Source organism: Scyliorhinus canicula, chromosome 10 (genome assembly GCF_902713615.1).
Source record: "Scyliorhinus canicula chromosome 10, sScyCan1.1, whole genome shotgun sequence".
NCBI lineage: Eukaryota > Metazoa > Chordata > Chondrichthyes > Carcharhiniformes > Scyliorhinidae > Scyliorhinus > Scyliorhinus canicula.
Window position 1 is genome coordinate 118,593,139 of NC_052155.1, and position 13,087 is coordinate 118,606,225.

Consider the following 13,087-nt stretch of genomic DNA (forward strand, 5'->3'; position numbering starts at 1 on the left):
CACAAATAAAAGGGTCTAGTGGATTGGGAACCAATCGCAGGATTTGATTTTGTATGTTTTGCTGTGTAAGTCAACACGAGGCAAACCTTCCCAACATCAAAGCATTCCTGGCATCCTGGGGGGCAATGTAAGTGACTGATCTGGTAATGAGTGACTCCTCCCTTTCAAATTTCAGAGGTGTCGATCCATACGGATAGCTGGTGGGAAGGCCACCCGGCGAGGGATTGTAAAATCCAATCATTGAGCCTGAGATATATAGAATGATATGACACAGAATGAGGTCTGTTTCCTCAGTGTGTTTCTGCCAGCTGGAGAAGACGGTGGCATAGTGATATTTGGTGTGGCACCCCAGGCTAGTGCTGGTCAATTCCAGTCATCGTGCCCCGAAGTCACAATACAAGTGAACTGACCAATAATTCTGACAAAAATACCCAAAGTCTTTGGCCCTTGGCTGCCCAACAATTACAGTCACCAGGTTTATAAGTTCATATGATATAGGAGCAGAATTAGGCCATTTGGCCCATTGAGTCTGCCCCGCCATTCAATCATGGCTGATCTCACCCTGGACTTAACTCTATTGTCCTGCCCGTTCTCCATAACGCTTCATTATCAATTACAAATCTGTCTAACTCCTTAAATTTACTCACTGTCCCAGCATCCATGTCGCTCTGGGGTAGTTCAAACACAATTATTGTTTAATTATAACAAGGACTATCATTAAATATGCAGTAAATACAACTGGTTAATGATAAGCTGATACCCAGTACCTATTTTAACTGTCCCATCTTCTATCCAGACACACAGGACAGACAAACACAGATGGGGTGGGAAGGGGTAAAAAATAATAAGGATGATGATCAATAGGTAAGAGCCTTTGCTTCAGATGGTGGTTCTTAAGCACACTTTCTGCATAGCACTCTCGCCTTTTAAAGTCTCTGGTTCACAGCCACTAATGGTCTTCGTTGTAGCTTCATTCATTCATTCAGGGTCCCGGTCGTTTGAAAATGCAGTACTCACAGGCAGCAGGCTTTCTGGAGAGACACCTTATTTCTCAGCAAACTGGGGCTTTCAGCTTGAGGTTTACATTCAGGCCTCTATCTTTCCGTAGAGAGAGTTGGCCGGTTCTGGATTCTGCCTGTACAATACCCATCCAGGCTCTCTGCCAGTTCAGAAACACAGCCTTTTTCGAGAAAAATGGAATGGAGAGGATATAAGATTAAGCTGCCAAGGTCAAAGTTGAAACCAAACTCAACTCTTGAGCCTCTGAAAAACATTCCAGTGGGATCAGATTCAATCACCACCTTTTACCCGGCAGAGTAAGCCTTTTGGATGAATTTGTTGACCACATGCTGATAAATCAAACTGAGCCCTCACTAATGCCAGCCAGTCTACAATCTCCAGTTTAAATCAGTACAGTCTTTGGGATTCTTCTGTTTCTGTTCATCCTCTCCCTCCATAGGTCTGCAAATTTTTACCCTTCATGTATTTCTTCCATTCCTTTTGAAAATTATTATCTACTTCCATCACCCTTTCAAGCAATACATTTCAAACCACAACAATTTGCAGTGTGAAAGAAATTCCTCATCATGACTTTGGCTTTTAAATCCTTGCCTTCTGGCTGTTGACCCTGCTGCCACTGAAAACAGTTTCTCGTTCACTCAAAATCCTTCATGATTTTGAACATCTCTAATACGTGTCCCCTTAACATCTCCTGTTCGAAAGAGAACAGAGGCCATCTTCTCTTCTCTAGTCTCACAACACAACTGTAATCTGTGACCCTTGATACCCTTCTCATCAACAGCCTGTGAATTTAATTAATTAATTTAACATAATTACATTGAATTAAAAAAAATACATTGAATTGTATGAAGTAAAAAAAAAATCTCAGCAAAATGAAATTACCCACTAAATGTGATCTGATAACTCTTGTTTTGGTGCACTCAATGGTTGCTGATCTGACTCCTGATTTATACCATCACCACCACTATATATAAAAAATGATTTCACATTGACACCATCCGCCTGGCCCTCATTATTTATTCTCCCTTGTATTTAGGTTTCAATCAGCAACGTGTAATTATATATTGCCTTTAACAAAGTAAAATGTCCCAAGGAACTCCCAACAACTTGTTTGTACCGTCCCTTTGGATACTTCCATCACTTCTCTCTGGCCACATCGCTTCTTCTAATCCCAGCTCTTGCCGTGTGTTCACTATACCCATTGACCTTCCCCTCTCTGATGCTGAATCCGTGCTCCGTAAAGGGCTCCATTTTATCCCCTTACATCCTCACCTCAATGAATTTCAGGCTCAATAAGACATTGAACGTAGTCTACTTGAACTTCAGCAGGCTTTTGACAAGGACCCACATGGGAGACTGATAGCAAAGGTAAGGGCCCATGGGATCCAGGGAAATTTGGCAAATTGGATCCAGAATTGGCTGAGTGGCAGAAAGCAGCGGGTGATAATCTAGAGGCGTTTTTCTGACTGGAAGCCTGTGTCCATTGGGGTTACACAGCATTAAACGTTGGGGCCCTTGCTGTTTGTAGTTTATAAAAATGATTTAGAGTTGAATGTAGGAGGGTTGATTGGTAAGTTTGTGGATGATATGAACATTTTTGCAGTGGTTTCTAGTGAGGAAGACAGCCTTAGATTACAAGAGTATGTAGATGGGCTGATCAGTTGCAGATGGAATTCAATAGATACATATGAGTTGATGCACTGGGCAGGACAAACAAGGCAAGGGAATACACAATGACTGATAGCACCCTGGAAAGCACCGAGGAACAGAGGTCTCTTAAGGAAGCAGGGCAAATGGATAAAGTGGTTAAGAAGGCATATGGTATACTTGCCTTTATTTGCTGAGGCATAGAATTTAAGAGCAAGGAAGCTATGCTGGAATTGTATTAAAACATTGGTGAGACCACAGCTGGAGTAATGTACAGTCGGGAATCCACATTATAGGAGGGATGTGATAGCACTGGGAAGGATGCAGAGGAGATTACCAGGATGTTCCTGGGCTGGAGAGCTTTAGCTATGAAGAGAGATTGTATTGACCGGGGTTGTTTTCCTTGGAGCTGAGGAGACAGGGGTGGGACATGATTGAGATGCATAAAATTATGAGGCGCATAGATAGAGTAGACAGGAACATGTTTTCCCCTTGGTTGTGGGTTCAATGACCAGGGGCATAGATTTAAGGGAAGGGGCAGGAGGTTTAGAGGGGATGTGAAGAAATTCCAGAGGGTGGTGGGAGTCTGGAACTCACTGACTGAAAGGGTGGTGGAGGCAGAGATCCTCCTAATATTAAAGAAGTATTTAGATATGCACTTGCAATGCCAAGCCAAACAAGGCTGTGGACCAAGTGCAGGAAAATGGAATTAGAATACCTTGGTGTTTTTGTTTAATCAACGATAAGCCAAAAGGCCTTTTCTGTGCTGTAGACCTCCATGACTCTATTTCCATCATCTTTGCCTCTGTACTAGCTTCTTTGTACAAGAGTCACACCCTGCTCAATGGACCTTTTCACCTGTTCTAGTATTTTCCCTCCACCTGGACCCCGCCCACTGGATTTTTATCTGTTCTTGACCTTCTCATTGAGAACAGCCAATGTGACATTGGCCACCTTAATTTCTCTGCTCTTCTCACCCACTCTAAATTGTCTACCTCTGAACTTGCTGCAACAGTTGTCTCAGGTCGAACTCTGACTTTGTTATCAAACCTCTGACAAGGGTGCTATTGCTGTCTGACGTATCGACCTCTATCTTTCAGATGCTGATTATCAACTCTCAGACACTTCTTCCTACCTCCCCTGGACCCTGACCCCACCACCAAATGTCATGCGCTATTTTCCAGGACTGTCACTTATATTTACTCTGGAAATTTTCCCTCCACAACCTCCAACCTCATAGCCTCCATCCCCATATCGACAATTTCTACCTCTTCACCAAAATCCACAAACAGGTATGTCTTGGTAGACCCATTGTTTCAGCCTGTTCTGCTCTACTGAACTGACTCTTCATTATCTTGACTCTATTCTTTCCCCCTTGTCCAGTCTCTTCCCACCAAATTCATGACTCTTCTGAAGTAAAACATCAATATTTTCAACAATTTCCAGTTCCCTGGCTCTAATTGCCTCCTCTTCACTATGGACATCCAATCCCTTTACACCTCATTCCTTCACCAGGACAGATCTGAAGAAGAGAATCATATTGGGGGGGGGGGGGGGGGGGGGGGGCGGAGGGGTGTGAATGTAATGCAACATGAATCCAAGGTCCCGGTTGAGGCCGTACTCATGTGTGCGGAACTTGGCTATAACCGAGCAGAAACCTTTGCCAAGTTCCGCACACATGAGTATGACCTCAACCGGGACCTGTGATTCATGTCGCATTACATTCACCCCCCCACCATCTGGCCTGGGCTTGCAAAATCCTACCAACTGTCCTGGCTTGAGACAATTCACACCTCTTTAACCTGGGATTACCCTTCTCTCTGGATCTGTAAAGACTTAATTACCTGCATATGCTTGCATTCAAAGTATCGTCTTGCATCTTTGACTTTGTCTATATATATGTTTCTGGAACCTACCTCTTCATTCACCTGAGGAAGGAGCAGTGCTCCGAAAGCTAGTGGTTTGAAACAAACCTGTTGGACTTTAACCTGGTGTTGGAAGACTTCTTACTACAGGAATCCTGAAGTTCAATCTGCAGGATATTGATGAAAATGGCTGTGCTGGGTTTCCTGACTTTACAACAGCATCCACCACACGCTAAAAAAACTCACCTCCAGATCAAAATTCAGGTCCACGATAATCCACTAATAATCTTTTTCAAACCTAAATTGGCATTGTTTAATTTGCTCAGAGATTTGACTGTTCCATCATTCTGCTGATGATGGATTATGCAACTTTGCTTGACAATCCTGCCAGTTTAATACAACTATTGTGGAAGTAGCACTGATCTAATTCAATCTGTTTCAGTTAGGATAACCTGAATTTGATTCTGCCAAGCATTTTATCTGAAACTTCTAAAAATCTTGAAAATTTTGTGCATTTGTCAATTTGACAAATCTTTCTCTGATAAACACTTTGTTGCATAAGCAGTTTCTATATTTTCATGTTTTTCAACCTTAGCCATTGTTAGTTGTTTATCGATACAGGTTAAAAGTGACCGTAATGTGATTTTTAAAAACCCAATAAATATCTTTGCCCATATTTTACATTAATATAATGAAAAATACCAACAGAACAAATCATATCGATGGATTAAAGGAATGTGTTGTAGCCTGAACTTTGAAAGGGAAAATCATTTCCTGGAAAGTTGCATTATTTTTGACTTCTGAAATATCTAATAAGTGCCTGATTCAAAATTTCCACTCCTATCTGTTGTACATTTACATCAAATGTAGGCATTGAAATAGGAAAAATTGTTAACATAAATGCGACACATTATTGTACATTACATGACAAATTCCTCAGTAACAGTCTTTGAGATACCCATTTATATTTGTTACAACTGTCACATTTTACAATAGACACAACATTTTCCACAGTTCGATAGCAAAAAAAAATCAGACAATCTGTTTGAAATATGTGAATCCATCTTAAAGGAATGACACATTCTGCTCTAGTGCTCACAGCACCATTTCAGTTTAATATTAAGAACCTTTGCTGCTTGACCGCTCAGGTAGAACCTGAATTAATCACCAAGGATCAAATGAATGGGCATGATTTTTTTTTAAAAAGGCAACGCACAGCACATTCGCTTCTTGCAGTGTGTCTTCCTCATGTTCTTGCAACACAATAGGGATAATTTTGACTTTGTGTGATAGTGTGATAAAGAATTTCCTGATTTCTGTAACTATGATAGAAATAAATGTGAAAATTTGCAGGTCTGTGAGGTAAGAACAGTCGAATGGGAGTAATGCAGTAGCTCTTTCAAAGGTTTGGTGCAGGTATGATGGGCCAAATAGTCTCCTTCTATGCTATATGATTCCATATAAGTCATTTCTATGAGATGTAACAATGGCTGCTGATGGTCTACTTTACACTAGTCAAGATTACCCCCTTTTATTGGAACTGAGGATGAGCAAATATTTGATTGATTGACATGCAAATCGTGATAGCCTCATGGGAATACAATTCAGGATCCATTGCAGCTACTTGTACAAAGTGCAGAGGCCATATTTACAAACAGCAGTTTTTGTCTTTATGATCATTCAGGACTTAACACTTGCTCACTGTGGACCTTTGCACAAAGACAGCAAGTCATACCTTTTTTAAAATATTGGGCGTAGAGCCAGGCGCAATGAGTGAATCCCGCAAGAGCCCCAAAACGGGCTCCGCACCGGGCTGATCGCCAGTCACCCGACTTTTTCTGCCCAGCACAATCTGGATCTCTAACTCACTGGGTGCAGTCCTGATCTGCATAAAAATTGAGTCATTAGGCTCATTTAAATACCCAGAAGCCACTTTTACCCGGCACCCGGGATTCAATGTCCGTGCCTGTGAGATCGCGACAGGGCGGCATTTTGCACTGACTTCCACAAACATGGACCAAGCGTGATGGCACATCAGGGGTCTCGCAGGCCATTAGAGATCCCTGGGTTGTCAGGGACAGGTACCCTGGCATTCTCCTGGCACCCATGCGCCTTGGCACTGCCAGCCAGGCATTCTGGTACTGCCAGGATGCCCGGGTTGCACTACCAAAGTGCCGGGGCATTGCCATATTGGCAGTGCCAAGGTAGCTGGATGCCAGGTTGGCACTGCCAGGGACCAGGCCCAGAGGGTGTCCTTGCCCATTAGAGGAGGGCTCCAGTGGCCTCGAGAAGGTTGGGGGCTGAATGGGGGGAGGGTGTCCATAAAATGGGGGGAGTCTGATAGGGGGGGGGGGGGGGGAGGTTGTAGAGATCAGTGCTTCCAATCACAATGCTGGCCCCATCAGCGAGGAGCTGTTCCTGCTGGTGAGCTTAGCTCGCCTGTGCAGGAAATCCACTAAAGTGTGGCCTCTATGAAGAGAAACTCCCTGAGGCCTACAAAACTGACAAAGTGCCGGTGCATAGCAGGGTGAATCTCAGTGCTGCAGCCAAACAGGTCCGAAAGTGCACTTAGAATTATTACCCTGAATCATGCCCATAATATTTTACGAAAACCTTGAATCAATTAAAAGTTTTCTAAAGCAGAAATAACTTAGTGAATGTGTATGTGAATCCATTGGAGGTCTGTCCATGGCAACATACCAAAATAACTCAGCACCTTGCTTCATTTCAGAACAATCACAGAATTTATAAATAAATTCCATTGCTCCTTTTATTCTGAAGGACCCTTGCACTGAAAGGGTAGAAATGGCCTTGGACAATAGTGAAAATTGGATGATTTAGCATTAGTTGCCCGTGACATTCCTGCCCGATATCCAGCTCAAATTACATAGAGTTGAATATTTGATGGGCATTTAATAGACAGCCAATGCAATGTTGCACATTTTATACAATTCCTACAACTATAAGATTTTAAAATTGAACGATTTTGGAGGTAATACATTTTGCGACTGAGATGCCATAAAAAGGATCCTCGACACAAACTCTGGGCATGCTTTTTAAAATGTGAGCCATTGATAGTAATACCCACAGCTGTAGTACAGATTTATGCCTTTAGATGTTGTTAGTGGGCTTTGTAAATACAGCAGTGTGTGTAATGCTGCTCAGGTCATCAATGCCACTGTCTTTAGTCTTAATGGTAAGGAATGGAATGCCCTTTTTAATACATGCCCCTTACAATTAATTTTTACCATTCATGAATATGATAGACATGCTCGGATATGAGCTGTTCTATTGTGGTGTATTTCTCATATGCCCAGAATGGCAATGAGGGTGAATGTTTTGAATGGAAGTGAAGACACACCTCTGGGGGTGGAAATCAGAGCTGGCCCTACCCCAGGAGGTGACGGTACCCTGACACAGAATTTTACTGGCAGTGGCCAATTAACAGGTCACGCCTGGGGCCACCAGCAAATTGATCTTGGCAGCCGCAAACTCCCCTGAGGGCTGGCAGGTCAGCAGCCTTGGCTAAATGCGGGGGTGATAAATGTATGCTCTTTGCAGAATCCTGATCTTTGGATCATCACAGAATTCTGCCTTTTTTATGACCTCCGCCTCGTCAACGAGAGCCATCATTCAAAACTTTTCACTTCAACCTCTACGGAGCAGTTGTTGCTTTCTGCCACTTCTGGCTCAGCCTAATCGGGATCCTGGGTTTACTCAAGCACCCAATGATGGAAGAGGCTGTGCTCCCCAGCACAGAGGGGCCTGAGCTCCTATTCCCTGGGGAGGTAGCTCACTCACTCTTCCCCTGGCAATGCAGATCTATGTGGTGCTGGTCCAGGGGGAAGCATGTCTGCCCACTGACATGGCCAGCAACAGTGACAAGGTGTCAAGTCCAGGAAAGGTGGGAATGGGGAAAGTGGAGAAGGAGGGGGGTGGGCAAGTGGATCTGGGTGTGAAGGGAGCGAGGGAAACACTAAGTGAATGGTTGATGTGGGGATGGAGGGAGGGAAGGTTGTGAGAGTGTGGGGGTAGGAGGGAAGGAAGGGTTGTGAGTGGAGTCTGAGTAGGGAGGGACGTTTGAGTAATTGAGGGGGCTGAAGCTCAAAAAGATAGCCTGCTGAGGGAGAGAGTGTGTGGGTGGGAGGCAGATTGGAGTGTGCGTTTGTGGTCGGAGAGTAGCTGTTGACAATGTCCGAGTTGGCAGTACTCCTGCCAACAATTAATCATCTTGTTAGGGCAATTAAAAAGGTAACAGACTGGAATTTTATGTTGTCCTTGTGATTTTTAGCTCAGCACATGGAAAACATGGGTGTACAACTATCTCTTTTTTCACTTTTCTCATCCAAGGGCAGGATAAAAAGGGGCTGGAGCATTGGCTGAGTGAATTGCTAGGAGTTTAGGGGAGAATTTGCTGTTGCTTTAGTCTTGAGATTTCAGACCTTTTCCTTTGTTTTCTTGAAATATTTATTTTGTTTGCCTTCTTCTGAGGACTCTTTTGTGTTGTCAACTCTATTGGAGCATTTCTGCCCATTGTAGCCGACAGTGCATGGGACTATGCCATCTGCGTCACAGCAAATGGGGATCGTGTACTGCACTGGGAGCACCTCCTCGGGGGGTGGGCAAGGGGGGGGGGGGGGGGGGGGGGGGGGAGTGAGGCTGGGTATCCCCAGAAAGCATTGCAGGAAGAGACTTGTGGGAGGAGAGATACAGGCACAGGTGTGCAGGGCCAGAAGTGAGAGCAAGGCGGACGACATCGCAGAAGATGTCACTAACCTGCTGCTAGCGTATGCAGGCAGTGATCCAGCCACCTCAACATATCCAATGTCCAGTGCCACAGGAGGCTCCATCTCTCTGGGAACACCATGGCATCATTCTGCAGCATGGCTGAGCCACGGATCGCCTCCAACTGTCTGGGTGGGCACCCAATGCCATTGTCTCTGAAGGTCACAGTAGTCCTCTCAATTATTATGCATTCGGATCATTCCAGGGTTCTGTGGAGAATATGTGTCGAGTAACCCATACAGATGTCCATAACTGCATCAAGCTCATAATTGATGCTTCCTTCAGACAGGTCCACGTATTTATTCATTACTGGACAGACCAAGTCAGCGAGGCTGAGTGAGCCAGAGGCTTTGCAGCTATTGCAGGCTTCTCCTGTGTCCGAGTGGTCACAGGCTGCACTCATGCGGCCATCAAGGCTCCAGTGAATCAGGCAGGTTCCTTCGTGAGTAGGAAGTGATACCACTTCATGAACATGCAGGTAGCTTGCGCCCACAGTACCCAGATTCTTCAAGTCTGTACAGCTCCCATCATGCATACATTCTGTGAACCTCCAGGTTCCAGGGCTGTTCATGGCTCCACCTCAGCTGAATGGTTGGTTTCTTGGTGACAAAGGGTATCTGCTAAAAGGATGGCTCATGATTTCACTCTGGAACCCTAGGACAAGGGGAATGAGAGGTATAATCAGTGTCATGCCTCCACAGGGGCAGTGGTCAAGACCCCAATAATGATGGGGTTCTGCTGCCTGGACCATTCTGGGTGTGCCCTGCAATACCCTCCAGACCGAGTTTTGCCTATAGCCATGGTCTGCCGTGCTCTTCACAATCTGGCACTAGCAAGCGGAGACCCACTCAACGGTGAGGACACTGAGGCAACTCCACACACCTTAGAGGAAGATTCAGCAGATGGATCAGGTGAGGAGTCCAGGCAGGCACAGCATGAGGATGAGGAGGCAGACATGATGAACCTTCAGGGAGGCAGGGACTCCAAGAAGGCCTTGTTTCAACATTCTTTCAGCTAGGCTGCCAAAGCTTGCCTTCCATCTCAGTGAAAGGGCCCCCCTCCGTCACACATATTTCTGACAATGCCATGTCATGGTCCCACCTCACAACCTCTGGAATAACGTTTCCGGCCCCTGCCATTCATTTTACCGCACTGGTGAGGCCTGAACCTATGGAAAACATGAAGGGACTTCAAAAGAAATTCTCGATTTATATTTTTAACAAGAGATGCAAACAAGGAACCAAATATAAAATGGTTGCCATGGTCACACAAAAACAACACATTACACTGATTAAATGAATGAATGCCATTCATGAAGATCCTATCCTGTACTCACTGTGCTTTAACCTTAACGTTGTGAGTGGTACACCTTGTTGCCCTCCCAATCGCTGGCCGTGGTATTGGAAACAGCTTGCTGATTATGCTGTTGCGTCGGCCCTGATGACCTTGTCTGGATGGCGGTGCCTTAGCAGGCTCCATCTGGGAGGGTGTGCCTCAGTCACCGTGGCCTCAGGTGATGCCATGGTAACTGGTAGAAGGGCAACGGAGCAGCCGCTCTCATCCAGAGAACAGTGAGAGCAGCCTATAGAGAAGATAGGCAGCTCGTCCGCCAGCTTGAGGCACGTTTACACCATTGATGATCGGGCCCCTAGCGGAGAGACTAGGTGCCTCATCCATCTCTCATACTGGCAGTGATCTCCTGCATTCTATGACTGTGTGTGGTCTTCTAGGTCCATGCACGACCCCAGGAACCCCGGATTCTAATCCTGGAGCTGCCACCCCATGAGAGTTGCCATCCTTTAAACGGAGGAGGCTTTGTGCTCAGGAACACTACAGTGTTCAGGCTCCTTATGAACTCCAGCATGACAGAGACCATAGCATACAGACCCTCTTGGATCTCTGCCAGATCTTCCCGCTCATCATGCTGCCTGATGGATGACTCCAGAGGCACATCATCTGCCTCGGACTCAGCATGGTCCTGAGCGCCAGCAGTCCTATGACAGTTGGTGTCCTGGACACTCGGCCTCTGAAAGCTCCTCATTTGTGTATGCCACGCCCACCCACAGTGCGCTACAATCTGAAGTGATGACCTAAAACCCACCGATGTACTTGGATCTTTGCTGGTGCCTGGTTTCAAGGGAGGGTGTGCGCATGTGGATCTGTCAACGGCACTTCCTCAGGTATCAATGGGGGTCCCGGCTAGCTCATCTGAGGGAGGAAGACAATTCGTCAGTGATGCCACTTATTGCATAGTCAATGTCCATGCTGCACAGCTGAATAAGAATGAAGGCATCATAGTGGCTTCGTGATTGTTGAATAACTGGGGACATTTGTTTAGAAGTCCTCCTGTGAGATGAAATGATCCCACATTGTTTGCACTCTCCAACTGTCACTTCAGTCCACTGGACTCTTGCTGCATTCCTGTGACATGCTGACCTTGGTGTGAGCTCGCACTCGAGCAGAAGAGTGTCCATCTCATGTTTGCTCAGGATGAGCAGGTTGGCCTCCCCATCACCAGTTGCTGTGCACTCAGTGACATCATAGCTTCTCTTCTCCTATAAGTACACAGATCCATTCATTATTTCACCTACCAACTGCAGCACCATACCATTCTCTGATCCCCACACCCCCCAGCCACATGAACCATGTTGAAGTTCCCACCATATTTGCACACCTGATTCTTAGATGGGCCGAGGGTTTCCAAACGTCTCTCTCAGTGTTAACACACAGGTTACTCCTACAACCTTCCGCACCACTAAGGATGGCCGCCCTTCCAGGCTTCTCCACAATGGACCATGCCAGCTCAGATTCACCCTTGACGAGCGTAGAAGATCTTTGAACCTTTTTCGGCACTCTATCCAAGTGCGCCATACCATGTTGTGCCCGCTGACCTTGGCTGCCACCTCTGCCCATGCCTTCTTTGTTTGTTAGAGTGGTCTCCTCGTGCCATCCTGCAGCTTCAGGGTGTTCGGCCTGGCACTCGCCGCCTACACCTTCGTGCATTAGCACTCGTCCAAGAACCACAGGAAGAGTACCCACTGGCATTGCCCTCCTGCTTGGCATGTACACTGGGCGCTAAGGCCATAACTGCCACCAAAGTTTAGATTCTCTCCTGGGCATTTCCTGAGGTTGCTCGCCAATTCCCTTCAGCCTTCAGCCAGCTGCCCCTGCTCCATTTAAAGCTCCCACCTGGTCCCCAGTGGACTCAAGGCCTGATGAACTCTCTCTCCCATCAACAGTGTTGAGCTTATGCGCTTAATTGGTCAGCTAACGTGAAATCATTGTCATTTGAAAACGCGGCTGGAAGCTGAAATTCCATGTGGAAATTTTAGGCCCAAGAGTTTTTTTTATATATATATATATATTCATTCGTGGGATATGGACATTGCTGATAAGGCCAGCTTTTGTTGACCATACCTGACTGCCTTTGAGAACGTGGTGCTGGATTAAAATAGGGTCACATAGGAAAACACTTTGCAAAGCAGTACATGCCATAGGCCTTTACTTCTACTTTGCATGTACATAATCCAGCATGATCATGTTCTGTTGTTCATATGGACTTTATTCTGTAGAACATGCACTAACTGCATTGAAAGTGGAAATGCTGGGGTCACTTTGGTGATTTGATATTAATACATTGGTCCACACTCTTGATGGTGATAGAAGATAAACAAAGGGAAAAATAATGTTTCTACTGAGCTGCAGTCCAATAATTCCACCCATTTGAAGTGGCCTGGAAGTATTTGTATTCCACTACAGATCACGAAGAA